The sequence below is a fragment of the Gorilla gorilla genome, chromosome 16 (assembly GCF_029281585.2).
Source record: "Gorilla gorilla gorilla isolate KB3781 chromosome 16, NHGRI_mGorGor1-v2.1_pri, whole genome shotgun sequence".
Classification (NCBI taxonomy): domain Eukaryota; kingdom Metazoa; phylum Chordata; class Mammalia; order Primates; family Hominidae; genus Gorilla; species Gorilla gorilla.
Window position 1 is genome coordinate 92,916,278 of NC_073240.2, and position 21,140 is coordinate 92,937,417.

Genomic DNA, 21,140 nt, shown 5'->3' on the forward strand with positions numbered 1-21,140 from the left:
ACTGACTAGACCTGCACTGCCCAGTACGTAGCCCAGCCCTGGCCGCCTGCAGCGATGAGCACTTGAAATGTGACTGATGCAACTGAGGAAATTCATTGGTCATTTTCTTCAATTTCACTTAATTTTAGCTTAAAAGTGAATACTCAATTCCATTACTGGAAAACTTTTACATATGCTTGGAAGAATAAGAATGTGAGTCTTTTTTATAAAGTCTAAATGTCATGAAATCTAAGTGCAGGTCAAGCATTTCCAAGGCAAATTTAGCATCCTAATCAAGATGTGCTATAAGCATAAAATACACACTGGATTTATAAGACCTAATGTAAAAAGGAAAATGAAAAATGTCCCATTAATAATTTACATATGTATTACATGTTGAAATAATAATACTTTGGATATTTTGGGTCCCATAAATATTTACTAAAATTAATCACTTGGGACTTTAACTTTGTAAAAATGTGGCTACTAGAAAATTTAATATTACATATGTGGAACATGTTATATTATTAGTGCTCTAGCAGAAGAAATAGATAAGGAAAATGGAAATTAATTGTATCAGGATGAGTGTGAGATAGAGAAGTAAGGGACAAATAGGTGGAGCATCTTATATGGGGGATGTATAGAAGCTCACAGGCCTAACAAAGTAGAGAAGAGAGAAAAGAGATGTTCCAGTCATACATGTGCAAAGACACAGAAGCAGACATGAGCCTCCCACATCTGGAACGTAAATGAATTGCAATTTAAAAGAAAGTAAGACTGGTGATAAAAGCAGGGTCAGAAATGGAAGGACCTTGTACACCAAATTAAGGGTCCTGAGGTTAATCCGAGAGACAGCAAGGCACCATCGAGATGCTTTGAGGAAAGGCATGGCATGGTCAGAGCTGCATGTAAAACGCCCTCTCTGGTGGTCGCGTGGAGAATGGGTTAGAGCAGGTGAACTGGAGACTTTCTCTATGTGCACAGGCAGCAAGACAGAAATCCGGGGATCCAGTGCTACCCCCTGAAGGAAGGGATGTTCCATGAAGGAGGAGAGGAAGGAAGGCAGCAATCCAGATTGCTGTTCATGCTATAGGTAAGTGAAGTCAGCCATAAATAGGAATCTTGAGTAAAAGAAGAAATATTAATGTTCATGTAACTTCCTTTTCTGAAAAAGATCTAGTTCCTCTTAGTATAAACCAAACCTGTGAAAACAATCATGCATATTTAGGAAGTCAACACTTAGACAACCAGAGAACCCTGAAAATATGAGTTTCTGACAAACCAAATCAATTAATTTATACCCTATGATATGGAAAAAATGCAATTATGAGAAGAGGAAAAAAAAAACTGGCCATATTGTGAAAACCAATTTTCCAGGATTGTGTCCAGCCTCGACATCCTTCTGATCCTGTGCATTTGACTGGTCTGTGTGGTCAGGCCTCGCTTTCATGTTTTTGAACTTGGGAACTTTTGGGCAAATGGCTTTGAATACAAATATTCCAGATCTTCCTTGGGACTGTCTCATTATGCTCTGACTTCATTATTGGCTCTAACCTCATTTCATTACTAATTTACATTTACTTTCCTACTAGGAGGTCAGAGTTTTTTTTTAAATAAGGAAATGTAAATTGGTATATTTCTGTTTTTCCATTAAGCACCTACCACTTAGGAATTGTGTGTCATTCTATGCCTCCTAAGGATGGTTGAATGCATCAGAATTTGAAATGTTTAAAATGCCTCAGGCTTCTTAGAAGAATACTGTTCTGGGAGTAAAAAATAGAAATATAGATTAATAAGTATCACAGAAAATGCTCCGAGTTTAATCATCACAAATGGTATTTATTACATGGCAGCAGCATGGACTGGTCTGGGAACAGGAGTCAGGAGGCTGGGTCTCCCAGTCCTACTGTGCATTTGGCCTCTGTGCCAAATGGGCCATTCATTGATCGCCCTGAGCTTGCACTCCCTCATGTGTGAAATTAAAATAACAATATCTGCCCTCTATACTCCCACAGGGCTGTTGTGAGGAGCGGATAAAATTCCTCCGTAAAACCAATGGAAAAGTAGACACTTTCAGCTGTGCATCACTAGACATGGCCAATTTTTGAGGGTCATGATGGTGATTATGGTGGTGTGTGTCATTGTTGTTTAATCTCTCCAAAGCCAGCACAGACCTCAGCATATGCTCTATTATAGGTGCTCAATAAATATTGTTGAATGGAGCCATCATTTCCCAGGGGTTGTTTTCATGATTTTTTTTTTTTTTTAAGAAATCCTTCTTTCCACCATAAGCTTCTTCTTTCATGAATTCTTAAAGCCATCTTCCTTTGTCTCCATAACACCTTAGCCTCTGACTTTTCAGGGCTGGCTTTCTATGCTAATTTTTCTCCCTGCCCTTCTTTGAAAGCTCACTTGTGGATCTAAGGTTGCCTCCAATTTGATCTCGTCTATGTCTTTCTCTGTTTGCCTAAACTTTGCTTCTCATTCCTCCCAGTTTGAGTTCTAGGAAATCCGTGGCCTCCTTCTTTTTTCACACGCCCACAAATGACTTTGAAAATTTTAGTCCTCACTTAAACACTTCTTGCTGCTTTCTCCTGCTTCTTTTTTTCTCCTGTAAATCTTTGCCTCGTTGTCAGTGAAATTCTCTTTTCTTTTTTTATGCAATTCAACCTCCGCATCACTATAATCTTCCTCATCATATGGTTTCTCTTTTGGTTAAACCCACTATTTTGACACAGTTTATAGACCCTTTCCTTCCTCACCTTCAGTGGCTCAGCTTTGATTTAATGCTGGGTTTCACATGGATTGTTTTCTTGGGGGCTAGAACCATTGTTGATGCCATGATATTTTATGGTCACAGAGTATTTAGTCTCTAAGAACCTCTACAAGTGTAATGAATTTTGGAAAGGGCAAGAGAGATAAGACAGGCCACTATTTTAAATACACAATTGGTGTTTCTATAGGAAACTTGAATGGCATCACAGACTATTCTCTGAAGTGTTAATTAGCCCTTTGTCTCACTAGACAGATTGCATTTTAGGACACAGGAGTTTGTATTCTTTCATATCTTTATTCTACTTATTCACTACTTTGCTCAGCATTATTCCATTGTTCTAGGCCAGCGATGTGAGTGAGCACAGTAAACCAAGGACAAAAAGTGATGATCATAGGAACAGTTAGTTACAATAGTAACTATATTTCTTCAGGCTTCACCAGATAAGCCAGGCACTCTTCTAAACACTTTATGTGTATTAACTTATGTCATCCTCACAGTGACCCAGTGACGTGGGCACAAGTATTATCCCAATATTGTATCCTAATATGAGAAGTTGAGACATTGAATTTAAATAACTTGTCCAAGTTACACTGCTAGTGAAACTGCTAGTCCACTGATGAATTTCTACTCATCCTTCAAATTGCAGCTCATTCAATACCTCTTAGGAAGATCTTTAATTACCCCAAACAGCTTGAGATACACCTTTCTCTATATTTCTATACATATGCTACTTTGTGCTTCTTTATTATTAGCAGTTACCATATTGCATTATCATTCTTTCTTTATTGCATTGCTCTCTGTAGACTGTGATTATCTCCAGGGCAGCGACTCTTATTGTATAGAAGTTATATTATAGACCTTTATATCCAGAGTAAGTGGATTACCGTGTAGCAGATGCCCAGTAAATGTACAGATGATGAATGAAAACATGAATGAACAAATAAATAGGACCAACCCACGATCTACCTTTCAACTATTTTAAATCACCTATTCTAATCATAGATGTATCAGGGTTTGATTTTTAAAAACAGAATCAAAATGAGTAATACAGAATGAGAGAATGAGAGATTTACTATTATGAGAATTAGACCTTAAAAAACTGCGAAAACTTATTAAGCAGTCTATGTAAAGCTATTTCTTCTATATTTGAGGTTAGAGCTGAAGTCAACAGTGGAATAAATCAGAAAGAAAAGATGGACACGAAACAGAGGAAGCAAGGACAAACTGGAACCCATGAGAATGAATCTGGACATACTTTTGTTTCCAACCTCAATGATGCAGGTCATACTGGTGCCTTTTACCAGGGAGTTGTATGTATACCTTGGCCAAGATTCAGAGAAGTTGAAGAAGGAAATCCTGCACAAGCTGAAGGAGAAGTAGGCTTGGCAGCGGCACTATGCCAAGATCATGAGTGACAACAGTGCCTAATGATATGACTCTTAACTTCCAAAACTGGGACATATTTCTGTCTTGGCCAACCCTAACCAGGGCTCACTGAACAGGGAAGGGAATTCCAGAAAATGTAGTTGTAGCTTAGCCATGTCGACACTGCACAAAGCCACCACAAGAAATATACTATCAGTAGCCCACCTGAAGTGAGACCTGAGACTCATTTTGAAATTTAAGTTTTCATCTGTTAGTGCCCATCCAAATGAGGAAGAAGAAAATGGAAAAAAAGATCCATAGAATGAAGTCACCAAGATGGATGTAGTAGATTGTATTATTGGCTCCAATTTCTCATCCCTCTCTGCTTTCACAGCTTTAATGGCCTCATTGTGGGCAGGTTGTATTTTCGTGAGCCTTGACTTTGGGCTTGGCCATGACATTTACATCAGCCAATAACACAGTGAATGGTTTTGAGCCTAGTCCTTAAGAGGATGCACATGTTTCACCCACATTCTGGCTCTTTTGCCATCTCTGGGAGAACATGCCCAGGATAGCCTGCTGGTCCTAGAAGAAGTATCAGAAGCACATGGAGCAGAGCCACACCAGCCCTGTTGCAGATCCATGAGCAATGACAATTCATGGTTGTTTTAAGCTCTGTGCTTTGGAGTTGTTTGTTACACAACAATAATTAATATAACTCAAAGCAGACAGAGGAAGGGACTAGTTGGAGGCCTCGCTCTGAACAGCCAAAGCTTAGCATTTGCAGAAGTATCAGTAACAACAGTTCTGTGTCTAAGCCTTTGCAATTGGTTTTTGTGCGATGAGCCATGTGGAGTAGGAAGTGCAGTTCTTGGGGGAATGAAAGTATCTGTCGTGGGCCATCTCTAGACACTGGTGACTGCACAGCTGCTGCATAAGCAGCTTCTTCTGATGGCTCCCCATCACCTCCAGGATAAATGTCAAATGCCTCAAAGAACGTGTAAGATTCTTTTATGACCTGGCCTCCTCTTATCTTCAGAGACCTCTCTGTAGCCCCTCCTATTATTAATCCTCTTTCACACCATGGAGTTCTCCTTGCCTGGAATGTTCTCGCTGTTCTACCTAGCAAGCTACTGCTTGTTCTTCCAAAGCTACCACAGATGTGCCATTTTATCTGCAGATTGCCCACTCTTTAACTACTTCAAGCCCCCTAACCCACCCCTGGGCAGAGTTATGGCTCCTCCAAGTACTGTCTTGGCTGTGTTGCTGCCTCCTCTATTAAATTATGACCTCTTGTAGGCAGGAACTATACCTCCTTCACTGCTACATCCTGTAGCATTTAACCGAGGAGCCTGGCCCTCCCCTGGAAAGGTAAGCAGTAGATCATAGCTATTGAGATTCAGTTGCTAAGATACTTTTCTAGAGGACAAAAGATTTTCTCTACTGAGGCAGATATTGTTATCAGAAAAGGTGACCTACTAGGGTTTTGTTGATAATCACTGGATGCCAAGGCAGAGATATGGAGTTCTCACTTCTTTTTAGAAAGGAGGTCAGCTGAGAATAAGAGAAGACTCTGAAACTTAAAATATACCTAAAAATCTCAAACATATAAGATGACTAAATTCCTATCTAATGAAAAAATAGCTTAACAGAACCCTATGTTAAATGGGCCACTTAAATAGATGCTGACAAGAAATGTGCTTATCAAGGCTTTCACTTGGTTTCAGATCCTTCTCTTTCAAATATCTATTTTATTCTTTTTCCAGAATTCTGACTCATTTCCCAAACACTGCTCCTTAAGCTTTCAACCCTTAAAAAAGCTGAAGCAATGTTTTTTTCCTTCCTAAATTGACATTAGTGTAGTCAAAGCAACGTTTTGGCAAGAAAGCATTGGGGCCATCTCTTCTTTCAGTTTCGGATTTGGCAGAAGGAAGTGCTGTCTCTCCTTGAGCTTCAGGCTCTTGCCCTTATCTAGGCTTAATCATCTGCCACTTCAAGGGGCAGCCTTACACCATACCCAGAAGTGTCAATTCTCTGAGCTCTCTGAAAGTCACATATCCATTTGGTGTTCGAATAGGCACTACCAATAGAGGGCGCCAGACGGAGACTGTGCGGCTGCAAGAGAGATGAGTAACTTGCTCCTTTGTTTCGTTCCAGCTTGCGACAGTCTCCTTCACCTTGCTATCTTCCCCTCTGCAGCAGCGGTTTCTTCCTGTGGCAACAGCTGAAACTAGTTTTTTCACTATTTGCAAAAAGCAGCTGATTGCTCTCTTCCAGCCCCATAGAGCCCAGCTGCAACCAAGCAACAAGGCCCCTGAAGGATCTGAGTTTCAATTCACAGGATTCCTCCTCGGAGTTTCTAAGTTTAAAAAAAACTTAAGATCTTCCCTTTGTTCCTCCAACCCTGAAGGAGGCTGCCACTTCTGCTGTTCTGACACCTTGAAACCTTTGTCTTTTTTTTTACCCTCACTTAACTAGATAACAATTTCATACCCAGATAATAATTCTTTTATTTTTATTCTTTAAGTTCTGGCGTACATGTGCAGAACGTGCAGGTTTGCTACATAGGTATACACATGCCATGGTGTTTTGCTGCACCCATCAACCCGTCACCTACATTAGGTATTTCTCCTAACGCTATCCCTCCCCTAGCTCCCCACCCCTTGACAGGCCCCGGTGTATGATATTCCCCTCCCTGTGTCCATGTGTTATAATTGTTCAACTCCCACTTATAAGTGAGAACGTGCAGTGTTTGGTTTTCTGTTCCTGTGTTAGTTTGCTGAGAATGATGGTTTCCAGCTTTATCCATGTCCCTGCAAAGGACATGAACTCATCCTTTTTTAGGGCTGCATAGTATTCCATGGTGTATGTTCCAAATCGTGAGTGAACTCCCATTCACAATTGCTACAAAGAGAATAAAATACCTAGGAATACAATTTACAAGGGATCTGAAGGACCTCTTCAAGGGGAACTACAAACCACTACCCAGGAAATAAGGGAGGACACAAACAAATGGAAAAACATTGCATGCTCATGGATAGGAAGAATCAATATCATGAAAATGGCCATACTGCCCAAAGTAATTTACAGATTCAATGTTACCCCCTTCAAGCTACCATTGACTTTTTTCACAGAATTAGATATAATTCTTGATGTTAAATTCTCTCCGTTAAAATAACTGGTGTGCTTTTTGTCTCCTTATTATACCCTGACTGACACAGGTTGAAGTCTGAAAATATTTCAGCTGCCTGTTATCTCCACTATAGGGCTTCATATGGTACAAATGTCCTTGTTAGGATGCTCTGATTGGCAGGACCCCTGGGCTTTCCTGCAGAGCCCTGCATCACTCCTCTTGCAGTGTTTTCATACTCCTCACCCAGTGTCTTAGCTCAAACTGCTACAAAAATATATCATAGCCTGGATGATTTAAACAACAGAAATGTATTTCTCACACTTCTGGAGGCTGGTACTACAAGATTTGGTTTCTTGAGAGGTGAGAGCTCACTTCCTCAAGACTTCCTTACTGTATCCTCACATGGTAGAGAGAAAAAGAGCCAGCAAACTCTCTTTTATCTCTTCTTATAAGAACACTGATTCCATCGTGGAGTTTCCACCCTTATGACCCCATCCAAACCTAATTATCTCCCAAAGGCCCCATTTCCAAACAGCATCGCCCTGAGAGTTGGGGCTTCAACATAGGGGGTGGTGCATAATTCAGCCCATAGCACTCAGTCACCACTCAGCCCCGATTCTGCCTCTGGAAGTTCCATGCTCAAGTACCCAACACCTGCCCTTGTATCTTAGTTCACAGCCTAGGCTTCTGCTCTGGTCTGCCTCAAGATTTTCCAAACCCCTAAGCCTATGTTAACTATATTAACAACTGATTCTCGTAGGGGGAAAAGTTCTGTTTTGAAGCTTTTCCAAATTTCTGTGGTGTGTTAATACCCCTACCTTGGTCAATTTCACTGAAGACAGAATTGGGTAGAGATGCGCAGTAGCAATATAATATATTTATATATTGTAAGATATATTAGTTACATACATTATGTATTAGTTATATATATTATATATTAGTTATATATAATATATGTTAGTTTTGCCTTATAGTTAAAATAGACATACGGAATCTCAAGAGCACAGATAATGGAAAAATATAGTACAATAACTAAAAATGGTGAGTTTTGAGTATTTTTCTCTGTTTTCACTAATTTATTTAATTGCATGTTTATTTACTTTGAGTTTTAATGGTTTTGTTTAACAACCAGATCACAGAATTTATAAAAAATAACAACTGGCTCTTACCAGCCAATAAAAGCAAGTTCACCTAGACCACTGGTCAGAGCTGCACCCACAAAGAGTCCCCATTCCCTTGTGTATCTATGGAACTCTGGGTCTACACAGAGCAAACACAATGTGAAAAACACATCCCTGGGGTCCAGTGAATCCAGATTATTATTCTACTTCATCCCGTCACCACAGCCACACATCTCAGAAGTCAGTCAGTGATCTCAGGGAGCAGCTGTAAGGTATCCAATTGCAGATGCTCCCGAACTCCAGGAATACCAGCCTTTTGCTATCAGAAGGTGATACAGGGCATCCCTTCTTGCTTTGCCCAGAAGTACCTGCGTTTCCCTTTTGTGAAAAGTCATCAGCTGACTTGAGCAAGAAAATAGAGAAGAAGACAAATTAAAGAGAGGTAGGAGCAGGGGACGATTTGAAGTGGTGGAATTTTCTACTCTTGGCAGAGCAGAAGCCCAGGCTGGGAACTGTAGCATAAGGGTGGGTCCTGGGGACTTGAGCATGGAACTTCCACAGGCAGAATGGGGGCTGGAGGGGTGACTGGGTGCTATGGGCTGAACTGTGCACATCTGCCCAAAATTCATGTGGAATTTGAACCCCTCAGTGCAATGGAACTTGGAAATTGGGCCTTTGGGAGGTAAGTAGGTTTAGATGACATCAAGGGTAGAAACTCCATGATGGGTCCTAGATGTTGGTCAACCTTGAAGAAGACCTACCAATTTTTTTACTCCAGAGCTGTACATTTCCCACAAATCTTGCAAAGATCAACTTATCTTTTCAGCAAAGTGTGGTCTCCCAAACTCCCCTGAGGTCTTGACCCTCTCAGGGACTCAAAACCAGGAATCAGAGTTCAGGTTCAAGTGCATTTCTCTCTTCAGGACCCACTAATATCTCTATCGCCCTCACTTACCATTCCTCGTTCCAATCCTTTCCACTTAATAGTTCAGAGGCACCTGCATTTCTCTTAAGGCTGGGAATTTTGGAAATGAAAGCAAAGCAAACTTTCTGCCTGCCTTCCCGGAATCAATAGACAGGCCTTACCTGTTGAAGAGCAAAGGAGGGAAACTCAAAGAACAAAGCCAGTTAATATTTGTGATGGTTTCTATAAATCTCAAATATTATAAATATTAACTCTTATGATTGTAGTGTGAAATCTTGTTGAAATTATTGGTGCACTTATAATGAAAGCCTTTGCATTGGGCTCCCCACTGCATCAAATGTCTTACCTGAAATATTTACATATACTTGTTCTATCTCAGGGATCTCTAAGGTCAAAATCAAAGTGGCTTGATTAAAATCATCAGAGGCGTTTGAACCAGAGTGACTCCATCTTAAACGGGGGCTGGGTAAAATGAGGCTGAGACCTGCTGGGCTGCATTCTTAGGAGGTTAGACATTCTTAGTCACAGGATGGGATAGGAGGTCAGCACAAGATACAGGTCACAAACACCCCGCTGATAAAACAGGATGCAGTAAAGAAGCCAGTCAAAACCCACAAAAACCAAGATGATGATGAAAGTGACCTCTGTTGGTCCTCACTGTTCATTATATGCTAACTACAATGCATCAGCATGCTAAAAGACACTCCCACCAGGGCCATTACAGCTTACAAATGCCATGGCAATGTCTGGAAGTGACCCTATATGGTCTAAAAAAGGGAGGAAGCTTCAGTTCTGGAAACTCCTCACCCCTTTCTCTGAAAACTTATGAATAATCTACTCCTTGTTTAGCATATAATCAAGAAATAGTCATAAGTGTACTCATTCAAGCAGTCCTTGCCACTCCTCTGCCTATGGAGTAGCCATTCTTTTGCCTCTTCTCTAATAAACTTGCTTTCACTATATTCTGTGGACTTGATCTGAATTCTTTCTTGCATAAGATCCAAGAACCTTCTCCTGGGGTCTAGATTGGGACCGCTTTTCAGTAACAAAATCACAAAATGGAAAAATGTTGGCCAGACTTAATACTTGAATAATAAGATGTCAAGTTATAACCTTGAATTAATTCCAGAAACAAATTAGTTCCTGATAGTCAAGTAAAATGTCAAATTTGTCTTGCTAATTTGCAGATAAATTAGCAAGTCAGTTCAGGTCTGTTAACAGTTAACATTTTTAAATATTTGCCACATGCTTAGCACTGGACTAAGTGCCAGTTACCCAGAGAAGCAGTCACTATTTTACACCCATTTTACAGATGAGTATATGAAGGCACCTAATTTAACTTGCTTAAGGTCACAGTTAGTAACGGCAGAGATGGGAATTGAACCCATCCAGTCTGGGTTTACAGCCTCTTCACTTAACCATTGTGCAACACTGACTCCTTTAGTCTATGCCACTTAACCCTGACTGCCAAGAATTTTCTAGAGTCTGAAAGCTTCAATAAAAAAAGCTTGAGACTCTCCCTGCCTCTACTCTCTTTTCCCCTCTCCATACCTGTTTTTATTCCTGATTTCACACAGCCTATTTGATTTTGAAGGTTCAGTCTTCAACTCAGAAAACAATAAAAGTGCTGCCATCTACTTAATGACCCCTTCAAATCTCTTGTGACCCACGATCTCACACATGAAAGAATCTATGCCGGATGTTTGAGTTTTCCCAAAATAATACCAAGGGCTAATGTCCATGGGGTGCCTCCCATGTCCTCAGATGTGTCATATTTTCAACATATGGTAGTCAGTAGCATCATTTACCACATTACCAACTTTCACTCTCACAACTACACTGAGATATAGGTGTCATTATCGTCACATTTACCCATGAGGAAACTGAGGCTCAGTAAAGGTTAATTGCCCTGTAAATGTCTCACAGCTAGTAAATGATGCAGCTGAGATTTGAACTCTTGATGATGCCAGTCTCTGACATAGCCAGCTCCTCACTGTAGTGCTCGGCCTCTTGGAGTAATGACGGAGAGAGTCCCCAGGCACACATTGCGTGAATTACACTTAACTACTGGAGAGCCTTATTATGCATTTTCATCTTCTTAGTGCTTTCTAATTAAAAAGGAGGGGAGTGGTGATCTTTTTGCTCTCTAAGTTCTGTTTCCTCTGAGTGGAAAGCAGAGGGCCCCCTGTGAGAGACTTTGCGGAATAGACCTCATTGTATCGAATCAGCTGTTTAAGTGCAGAGTTTTCCTCTGTCCCTTTTTACTGGAGAAAGTTAGTTAACGTCATAGCCACTTATCACTTACCTATGCTTAGTCTTGATTATGAAGAATATGGGAATGTAGTTAGTCGTCTGAAAGTCTAAAAGTGTGCTCCTATTGTAAAAGGCTTTAATTAATAGGAGTAATAACAATATTAATAATATAATACTCCTTAACATCAACTGGGTGCTTACTAAGAGCCAGGTACTCTGCTAAGGGTTTTTTTATTTAATCCTCACAAGAACTTTAATTTGAAGCAGACACTCTTATTTTTCTCTTTATCTGGACCATAAAAAGTCCGAAGTGAAGGTTACTTTGAAAATGAGAGATCTGAGACAAAAACCCAGGGTGCACAACTTGAGGGCCGGCAATGAGCCTCAATGTTGCCATAGCATCCGTGTCTGAGGCAATAGGGATAATAAATCATTTCCTTTTCTATTGTACCAAAATACTCCTTTACTCATGCAGAACTCAAAGTCATGAACTCTAAGAAATTGAAAAAAGACACAGCCATAAACTGAAGTTACTGACCATTTGACTGTAACTAAGGAGACCTTTTCCAGACCCTTGAGTTCGGGTAAATGGTAGCTAAGCCCAAAGCAAGTCACATTCATCTTCCCAGCAGGTGCCCCTCTGACTGAGACTTAGGCAAGGCAAGGGTTGGTGGCCTTGAGTGGCCGAGTGCAAAGCCGGCTGAGTGGTACAGATGATCAGCTCTTCCAGATAAGGCTGGTCCTGCACGGTACAGATCCTCCAGGACCGATGCTCAGGTGCAGTGGGAGGTGGAAATTAGACAAGCAATTGGAATCAGGAGGCTCCTGCTGAACGCTGATATTTACGGGCACACTCAGGCCCCTGGCTGTCTCCTCTACCTTTCCCCAAACCCCTTCTTTTTGTCCTTGTATTCATGATTTCACAAACTGTTTTCTTTCCCCAGAATATTTGTGCATGACCATTAAATACCCTTCTCCAACTCCTGAGACCCTTTTAGCCTCAGCTTTAAAACTTATTTTTTTTTCATGGAAACCTTTCCTGACCCCCAGATGAGGTTAGAATCCAGTGTTCCTGTACCAAGGAATTCTCCTTTATTTCACAGTGCATAGCAGAACCGTGAATATTTATTTGTGGACTTTTTGATTGAATGTCTGCTGTCAGTGCTTGATTGTAAATCCTATGTCTTATTCTATCTCTAGCCTAGCACGGTGCTGGGCACCTGATGGGCCCTCATAAATATTGATGGTATTTGTGTCCCAGGGCTGTGCTAACAAAGTACCCAAAATGGGGTGGCTTAACACAGCTGAAACTTATTGTCTCATGTTCTGGGAGCTAGAAGTCTGAGATCAAGGTGTTGGCAGGGCCATGCTCCCTCTGATAGGTCTAGAAGAGAATCCTCTCTTGCCTCTTCTACCACTGGCCTTTGCTGGCAATCCGTGGTGTTTCTTGGCTTGTGCATCACTCCAGCCACATGGCTAGCTCCTCCCTGTGTGTCTTTACACCATCTTCTCTCTGTTCATGTCTGTCTCTGTGTCTAAATTTCCCCCTTATATAAGATGTTTTAGTCACATTTGCATTACTATAAAGAGTACCTGAGGCTGGGTAATTTATAAAGAAAAAAGGTTTATTTGGCTCATGGTTCTGCAGGCTGTATAAGCATGGCAGCAGCATGTTCTTCTGGTGAGGGTCTCAGGAAGCTTTTGGTCATGTCAGAGGTGATGAGGAAGCAGGCATGTCACATGGCAAGAGAAGGAGCAAGAAGGAGAGGAGGAGGTGCCAGGCTCCTTTAAACAACCAATTCTCTGTGAAATAACTAAGTGAGAACTCAGTCATTACATACAGGATAGCCCGAAGCCATTCATGAGGAATCTGCCCCCATGACCTAAACACCACTCACTAAGCCCACCTACAGCATCGGAGGTCACATTTCAACATAAGATTTGGAAGAAACAAATATCTAAGCCATATCATAAAGACAACAGTCATATCAGATTAAGGTTCACCCTAATGGCTTCATTTTAACTTGATTGCCTCTGTAAAGAATTTATTTCCAAATAAGGTCATATTCACAGGTACTGGATGTTAGGACTTCACATATCTTTTGGGGAGGGGACATAAAATAACCCGTAACAAATTATTAAACTAATAAACATGTTTGGACATACCTCTTAACCTTTCTCTGCTATAGTTTTTCTCATTTGCAACATGATCATAATACCTGTTTCAATCCCACATAGATTTCTGAGATGAAAGAAGTTAATGGCAATAGCATATAACGTTCTTCTGCCCACCAGTAAATTTGATTTGACTGACCAACATGTTTTTGAATATTTTAAGTATAGTTAGACCAAATTATAGGTGATATCAGAATAAGTTCCAAACAGCTGGAGAGCAGAAGTTATATAATACACAGAGTTGAGAATGTCTACACCCAAATCAGACATGTGGCATGACAAGTGCAGTTACTGTTGGGATAATGAAAGTGACTGTAAGAGAGGTATTGGAGTTAATAGCAGAGACTGTTGGTTCAGAAAGACCTGGGTTAGAATCCTGGATCTGTGGCTCATTTTAGCTATGGAAATTTAGTCCCTCTGAGTCTCAGTTTTCTCATCTGTAAAATGGGTTAATAAGCCTTTAATAATCCCTGCCTAAGGTGATAGGAGAGATTGAATGATGTGTTTTTATACATGCTTAGCAGTGTCTAGTACATAATAACCATTCACTAAATGGTAGAATATGTCAGAACCACATATGATATATATTTGGACTGTGCTAAAATTCTAGCCATGAAATTGCCATAATTATGTGGCAAATTAGAAAGAATAAAGGGATGATCTACGGTGGCGCCTACCTGTAACAGATCTCTCAGGCCCTCAGCAGCCTCTTGGTGCAACCAGGGGAGAATCATGAGAAACCTTCCTTTCTTTTGTGTTTCTTTCTTCTGCTATCAGCAGACACCCAAGAAAGGCTTAGAAACTAATGACAAAAAATTGTGTGAGTGGTGGATGTCCTTGATATGGTTTGGCTCTGTGTCCGCATCCAAATCTCATGTTGAATTGTGATCTCCAGTGTTAGAGGTAGAGCCTGGTGGGAGGTGATTGGATCACAGAGGTGGTTTCAAATGATTTAGCACCATCCCCCTAGTGCTGCCTCGTGATAGAGTTCTCACAAGATCTGGTTGTTTGAAAGTGTGTAACACTTCTCCCTTTGCTCTCTCTCTCTCTCCTGCTGGCCATGTAAATATGTGCCTACTTCCCCTTTGCCTTCTGTCATGATTATAAATTTCCTGATGCCTCCCCAGAAGCAGAAGCCTGTACAGCCTGCAGAACTGTGAGCACAATTAAACTTCTTTTCCTTATAAATTACCCAGTCTCAGATAGTTCTTTACAGCAGTGCAAGAACAGAGTAATACAGTCCTGAATCTCTTGGAACAGATGTGAATGGATTATCACATCTGATGAAATGGGGCTTCTTTTTACAAGAAAGAAGGGACAAGAAGATGAAAGCAACTCTGCTGAGTGTTCCTAGCTGAATATCAGATTGTTCTTTGCCATTAGGGAGAGTGAACTGAACTATTGCTTGAGATCAGGAATGTTAAGACATATACTTCAGTGACAAAAGGCATTATGAGCACAGAGCCCCAGCTGCCTGGGGAGCAGAACTACAGCCAGTATGGCTGAGTGTGTCAGTGCCAAAGTGCTGGCAGTTTGTTAGACTCCTCAAGGTGTAGGGCTTTCGTTGTGAAAACTAAGTTGGTGTGGCGTTTTGAAGTCCAAAAGACCTTGATTCAAATCTTGCCAGGCTACATCCTAACAATGGGTAAATTACTTAATGTCTGAGTCTCAGTTACTTCAACTGAGAAGTGAGGCTGATTCCTATGTCCTAAGGCAGTTGAGAGAATTTGATCAGATGGGATATGCAAAATGCCTAGCAGAGTGCCTAGATTGAGGTAAACAGCTGATAATAGAATCAGTGCCACTGCATGTTAGAGGTAGAATTGAGTACAAGGAGAGACCCATACCCCAGAAACCAGACCCCAATTAAAATAGCCAGGGCTCAAATCCTGGCTCAATTACTTACTTACTATAGGGCCATTTATCCCACTTGGTAGAAATATTGACAGTGATATAAATATTTATTTATATTTATCCCATTTGGTATAAATATTTACGTTGATTATGAAGTGCTGCCCCAGACCTCACTAGAAGCATTATATTATATGTGGTATATGAATCACAGTACCTTCTAAAATTTCAGAACTTCTCAATTCTGAAATCCATCTGGCCTCAAGAGTCCTAGATAAGGAACTGTAGACCTACATGTAGAACTCACTCCATGGGGCTGTGTGGACTGATGGAGTGTTCTATGTAGAATAGAGCCCTGCAGCACATAGAAGGGCTCAGAGTGCAGGCAAGGACAACAGGAGAATCTGACTTCTGTTTTCCATACTTGCTGCGTGACCTGGGGTGAGCTACATAACCTTTCTCTTTCCCCTTTGGAAATGAGTATGATGATCATGATACTTACCTCACTTGTTATGAAACAAAATCAGCTGATATATATAAAGCACTTGGTAAAGTATCCAGTACCTATTAGTAAGGGCAAATTCTTATAATTATTGCATTTTATGTGTACATGAAAATTTCTCTTTTATAACAGGCATGGCATCACAGCAAAACTCAGGAAACAAGGCAGACCAACTTGTATTGGTATTCCAAGAATTTTACAGGGAATAGAAAGGTTACACGGTATATTAATCCAAACTGACCTTTTGTGCTTTCTTTAATCCGATTAAAGCACTTTTCATTAAAATAGTTTTATTTTTACATAATGCTACTGACGGATTTTTTTCCTCCTAAAAGTTCTGATAAGACAAAAGCAAGAGGGAAATGGTTATCTCTTGCTTGTAACTACACAAGTTATTTCAGATGGATAGATGAGGAACGGATGATTGAAGGAACACCCAATGAGGATGCTGTGCCACATATTGTTGAAATCAACAACCATTTATTTCTGTTTCCACCCCCTCTGTCCCTCGTGGGGTGGCTATGGAGCTATGTCACTCCAAGAGGAACTGCTGCAGGGAAACTTGTTGGTGGACAATTCCAGCTGTCCCTTGTATTTGCATCTGCCACATTTGCCCTAAGACTGCACTTTCCCACACCATTGACTGCTGGTGAAATAAGCACAGTAGGGTAGGGGTCCTACTGCCAGCCCATTCCTGCCCAATGTGGAAATCCTCTAATGGGAAATTTTTGCATGAGGACTCCCCATCAGCCTGGTCAAGATGTTCTAGAACTGTGCTGCAGCCTGAGGCTTGCCCCACACAATCCTTCCTTCCCTCTCTCCTTGTACAAGTGTCTGATCTGCATTGTGGTCTGAAGCCTCTCCCTGCCTGGTTGTGCTTTCTCCCATTCTTTTTTTTTTTAAATTAATATTATACTTTAAGTTTTAGGGTACATGTGCACAATGTGCAGGTTTGTTACATATGTATACATGTGCCATGTTGGTGTGCTGCACCCATTAACTCGTCATTTACATTAGGTATATCTCCTAATGCTATCCCTCCCCCCTCCCCCCACCCCACAACAGTCCCCAGTGTGTGATGTTCCCCTTCCTGTGTCCATGTGTTCTCATTGTTCAATTCCCACCTATGAGTGAGAACATGCGGTGTTTGGTTTTTTGTCCTTGCGATGGTTATCTCCCATTTCATCATGCAGAGACAATTCTCCTAGTAAATATCTTGCACATCTAATCCCATCTTGGTGCTTGCTCCTTGAGGACCCTAATCGACACACCCTGTGTTTATCTCCTAGTTTTCCTTGCCTTGAGGGTTCTGGGTGTTATGTAAGTTTTGCCTCTGAGATGTTCTTGCAAGAGATTTGGAAAGGGAAAGAAAGGGAGACATCAGTCTCTCCATCGCAGTGGAAGCTGATGACTGGGCTCCAACAGATACGGGTTTTTGGAACAGCAGATTCCCCATTCCACTGTCCAATTACCAGCCTCAGGGACTTGGGCTGCTGTGGCATTGGCAGCATTTTTATGATGCTTCCTGAACTTTGGACTGTAGCAGCAGGGACCTCAGATCAGAGCTGCTGTAGCAGAGTTTTGAAGCCCAGGAGCCGCTCCTTAGCTCCTGTTTTTCCAGCCTTTTTAATAATTTCATGAGCACTCATCGCCCTGAGTGGAATTTCCTTCTGCTTAATTCACTGGGGTGATTTCTGTTTCTTGCACTGAATGCTGACTGATACAGAATTCAGTTCAGGCAAGCCTCACATCCCCCAAGTTCTTATCATTGGACTGGGCTGTACAATCTACACCACTACCAGGGAAACCTTATTCCCCAGTCCCCACTCTAGATGTGGCTCCAGAGATTAATGGACAATCGGGAAGTTTTCAGGGGCAGGGGCAGGGGCAGGGGATATGGAGAAGAATGGGTGGAATTTCTCTAAAAGAGCAGAGCCAAAGTCTAACCAAGGAACTCACTTCCCTGCTGGGGTAGTGAGTCTTCACAAGGTCTGCCCTGCAAGATTTCCTTGGTTCTGGACCAGTGACTGCTATGTGCTCCCCAATCTACTCCTCTCTTTTTGAGTTTTTGCAGTTGCCCTGTTCCTGCTTTACTATTGTATATTGAGTGTGTGTTGAAGGGAGAAGGAAGTGTGCAGATAAATTGTCTTTTTGTATACGTAGATTACTGAACCATGAAGAGACAAAGTTAGGCTTGAGAATCTTCACTTTGAGCTTAGTTCAGAAATGGGGCAGTGCTTTGGATGGTCTCCCCTGAGGAAGAGTGGTTGTGCTCTATGTGTGGGAAGAAGAATACACATGACTGATTGGTGGCCGGGGGTGAACTGTGTTGGAGACTGATCGTTAGGCATAAAAATCCATTCTCCTCTTCTTTTGTGTCTTAATCAGTGTCTGATCAGGAAAACACAAACCGTGTCAGGTGTTTCAAAGAGAGGGAATTAACACAGGGAAGTGGCTCCAAAGTGTATGGAAGCATTGAAAAGGCAAACAGGAGAAAATGAGGTAATCAAGAAATGAGCAATATCAGAAAACAGCCCTTCCCCTTGTGGTTAAAGGGACAAAGTAGGAGGTGATGTTACTGTAGCCCAGGAAGCCAGAACCACAATAGGCATGTCTCAGGAGAGCCAGGATCTTGGAGGGTAGGACTATCGGGCAGGAGGCAGAACCATGGAGGAAATGCAGCTAAAGCAGAGAGGTAGAAAATTACACTGCCTTTCCTTCTGCTCCTGCCCTCCAGTCCCCCACCAATGTCTCCTATTGGCCTACCCTACCCCAAACTAGGGAGCAAAGAAGGCTTGAGTGTGAGGTTTCCTGTGATACACACCAGGACACAAGCCAGGCAGTCTGGGCATAAGGCTAGGCTGCATTTCCCAGTGTCCCTTGCAGTTAGCTGCATCATGCGATTAAGTTATCTTCTTTGGGATGTGAGCGGAGGTGATGCATAACCCTTCAGAGCCTGGGCCTTGCATCAGAGGGTATGCCCCTCCACATGATCTTTCTCCTACTCACTGGCTGCCACAGGAGAGATTCAACATTCTCCAGGCAGACAATAACAATGCCCTAGGAAAAGAGGGGCAACACATGCAAGAAGCTGTGTTCCCTGAGTGATTACGTGGAGCAGAGCTGACCCACTGATGTGGATAGCTCATCTGGAAACAGGTACAAAAAAGAGAAATAGACTATGTTCTTTAAGCCACTGTATTTTTGAGTTTCTTGGCTACCACAGCTTAGGTCTTTATCCCAATAGACATGTTTTCAGTTTTTATTCCATTTATTCAAGGATTAATTTTCAGCTACTAGACCTAGGCACCTAGGCACTTAGGTACTATGGATAAAAACATAAACAAGACAAGTTCTTATTCTCAGGGAGATCTCTACCTACTAGAAGAGACTGACAAACATAAAATGTTATAGCATAGAGTGCTAAATATTATGAAAGCATAACACACTGCAACTAAAGAGGTGATACAATTTAGGAATTATTCTTAAAAGTCAGAGTTGACAGACGGGAACTTGGAGGTTTACAACAATCACTACCAGTGAACAAAATTCTACTGTGCCAGACTGTATATCAGGTCCTTAAAACCTGTTGTCTCACTTAACGCTCACCTTTTGAGACAGGTGTTAAAACTCCCCATTTTACAGATGAAGAAACTGATAATCGGAGAGTTTAAGTAAATTATCTAGGGCCACAGAATTAATTGCTGAGATTTAAGCCCAAGTTGGCTCTTAAACTGATGATCTTTCCACCATGGTAAGCCATCTCTCTATCCAGTAAGCTTTGATTTTGTGCCACACTTAATAGTGTGCCCACTGGGTAGATGCCTGCTTGTCTGACCTGCGCTAAACATCTATTTAACTCATTGCTCAGGTCCACAAGGAGAAGACAGAAGAAAGTGGGGAGACAAGAGGCTGCTCTTGTTACTTGATTTCTTTGCTTTATTTCTGACCAGAATAAGGTGTTCACCACCAGCATGACTGTCCTCCTTGTTTCATACCAAATTTGTTCTAAATTATTTCAGACAATTTCCCTAAAATAGCTAGACTTAAAGGACAAAGATTTACCACCATGAAGGATATTCAAAAAAACGCTCTGGGTTCTGGCGATGTTTAACATTTCTGTCTCTGAAAGTTTTGGGGCAAAAGAAAGAGCATGGGAACCGCTTTCCCCTGGGCCTGAGGACCCCATTTTTAACCATCTGAAAAAGAGACATGTGAACTGGCACTGACTTTAGGGACATCTTTCAATGATCAAGAATATCAATGACAATGCCAACACTAATATATCCAAATACTGGATTAATAATTGAACAAAATTGTAGCACCCCATGTGACTCTCCCCTTCTAAATTTAAAAATGATAAAATGAGACTGACTGATCTCAAGAGGGATTTTATTTATGTATCTCCTTGACATTCTAAGAGAGAATGAGAACTGTAGTTAACTATTGGAAAGGAGGAACATAAGCCTTTTCAAGGTCCAAAGGCCCTTGCTCAGCTTTGAATGATGCTCAGTTGCCAGTCTCTGCCACTTTTGCAAATGATCATTTATTAAATAAGAAGGGACATTTTGAAGACAGCTGAGTCTTCAAAACATGAAAAAGTAATACAGTCTCAGAGCAAGAGGGTGATAAATTATGTCATGTGAACCCAGCCATGGTGTGCCCTGAATGCTTATGGAAAAGTCATTGTGTAACAGTAAGTAATGGGTGGATCATAAGGTGTTTTCTTCCAGAGCATTCACAATGCTTGACTTGCTCATTAGTTCACAAAGTGTTACAAAGTATGTGAATGGTACAGTAAGGCCAGTTTGGCAGGGGCAGGGACTAAGACTTGAAGTGATTATGTCCAAGATGACAGAGACAAACACACTTGTGGGTGCAGAGCCTGTATGTCCTGGGTCAAATACCTATTCTAAATATCAGCCCACCTATCCTTCTTGTTTAGAAAAAACTCAAACTACTTTTTCGTCTTCTCCTACACCACAACAGTCACCAACACAGAAGACATCCATGATCAAATGTTGGCTGTAGGGGAATGTTTCTCCCCACCACCAAGTGAG